Genomic DNA, 2122 nt, shown 5'->3' with positions numbered 1-2122 from the left:
ATTATTTATGATTGCTTGAAAATATTTGCAGCTGTTAGTTTTCTTCTCAATATTGATGTAGCTTAGAAGGTAGTTTATTCCATAGATCTATTCTTTAACAATAGTTAGATTAGATTTTGTAAATTCAACTCATATTTTCCATGTTGACATGCAATATTTTGTAAATGAAAAGAGAGACATGTTTTATTGTAGGTATTGTTGATCTACAGGAAGGGAAACCTCCAGCCAACTCTACCTTGGTCTCCTCCATCTTCTGTTGATGCATACCAGCCATATTCTAAGCCTATGATTTCTAGCCACCATGAGTAAGTTGTCTTAAAAAAATCCATCCTTCCTGGAGTGTTGGGATTTTCCTTGGGTGATGTTACCATTTCCAACACCTTCCAAAATTTTCATGCTTCCTTCCACCACTCCATCTCACCATTCTTTTCCTCCAAAACCTCTCAGACAACTTCTTGTAGCAGTATAGGAAATCCTGTAGTAGTTCATGACATCCTGTAGCTTTTTCCTATAGAAAACATGTAACTACCTATTTTGATGTTGTTTTGACATGAAATGGTAGTATATCCTCGTTTAGGAGTAGGTTAACCCCTCAACTTTGGCTCCATATCCAGAAGTGCCACCTAGACCAACCTTTTCCTTACTTTCTCTCTTGCAAGATTAGATAGCATTACTTTTATATTCCTAAATTTAGAAAATAGAACTTTTACCTATTTTTCAAGTATAAACGAGATAATTAATGCATGCATGTTTGGATTTTTAAATGATAGAATAAATTGATATTTTCAAACAGTCATGGTAGCTAGATGATCAAGTGAAAGGTTAGCATAGTTTCCTTCCTACAAGCAATTTGCGTTGTTTCATATCTAGATGACTTATGTCATTTCATAGAATTTATGAGTTGGAAGCTTTCATTCCTAAATTGACAAGCATTTACTTTCCCTACACTAGAACTAGCTTTACATTCCCTACACTAGAACTATATTTACATTCCACTACCAGTTGTTAGACTCCCTTTAGTCCAATAGAGGAATGATCTAGAACCCTAATGGTAAGTGCATTAGTTAAGAAGTGACATGAGTAGAATGATGCATTTATTGTGTATATAGGGTTGTCACCTCCAAGTTTGTATAGAACCTCGAGTTGATAAATTAAAGTTGGTAGCCCTAGGTGTTGTAGCATTCTTACTACAATACTGAGGCTCATCATAGTGGAAGCACTTTGGGCCCGATGAAGCTACATGGGAGATAGTGAATTAGATGCAGACTACGTATCCTTCCTTATTTATCGACTGAGGCAAAGCATTTTTGTTATTGTGTTTTGATATATGTATTGCTATATGTTTTGGTATATGTTTTGGTGATGTTACTATATGTACATATGTATACGGATGTAAATATCACCATGAGCTATGTTACAATGCTCCAATACGAGGTATGGGTGTCATGTCATTATGATGTTATGTTGTTATTTTTTCATGTTATTTTTCTTCTCAACACGATAATCATTGTAAATACTACAACGAGCTAAATTATAAAGATCCATTGACAACACATTTTGATTACAACGAATTTATGGTTATAGGTGTTATTGAACACCGAGGACAGTGTTCCCCCAAAGGGGGGGGTCTTTAACAACCTTGGTGAAAATTCCATTTAATAAAAGCTAATAAAGGAAAATTGGTAACCACGGTTGATGTGACACTTATTCCAAGCTAAATGTTGGGAAAAATCCTAAAGATGGGGATCACTTGTGATTATTAATGGCTATGGAAATTGGAAAAGGAAATGGTTAAGGCTTTGGAAAGGAAAAATGTCATTTTTGGCACATTTATTTATGAAAATGATGGAAATTAGGAGAAAAGGAAGGTGAAAGGTCACAGGTTGCATGTGAGGAGAAAAATGAAGAAAATAGAGGCCTCATTCATAAAAAGGCTTCTTATGATCGATTGGTAACCTTTTTTCAGTTCAATTTTGGAGCTCTCTCATTATTATATATCTCTCATACTCTTCGAGACTTATATTTTTCTGAGGGAACTCTTGGAGGGTGTGGTATACTTGTATTTTTAGAGCAAGAAGGAAAAGGTAGGGTAGGAAAGTGCAAGAGGGCATCGGGGTGATTG

The sequence above is a fragment of the Pinus tabuliformis genome, chromosome 2_2, assembly GCF_031772625.1.
Source record: "Pinus tabuliformis cultivar Carrire ecotype Pingquan chromosome 2_2, CPIR1, whole genome shotgun sequence".
Classification (NCBI taxonomy): domain Eukaryota; kingdom Viridiplantae; phylum Streptophyta; class Pinopsida; order Pinales; family Pinaceae; genus Pinus; species Pinus tabuliformis.
The sequence above is the reverse complement of the archived record's forward strand: the minus strand, read 5'-3'. Positions refer to the sequence as shown.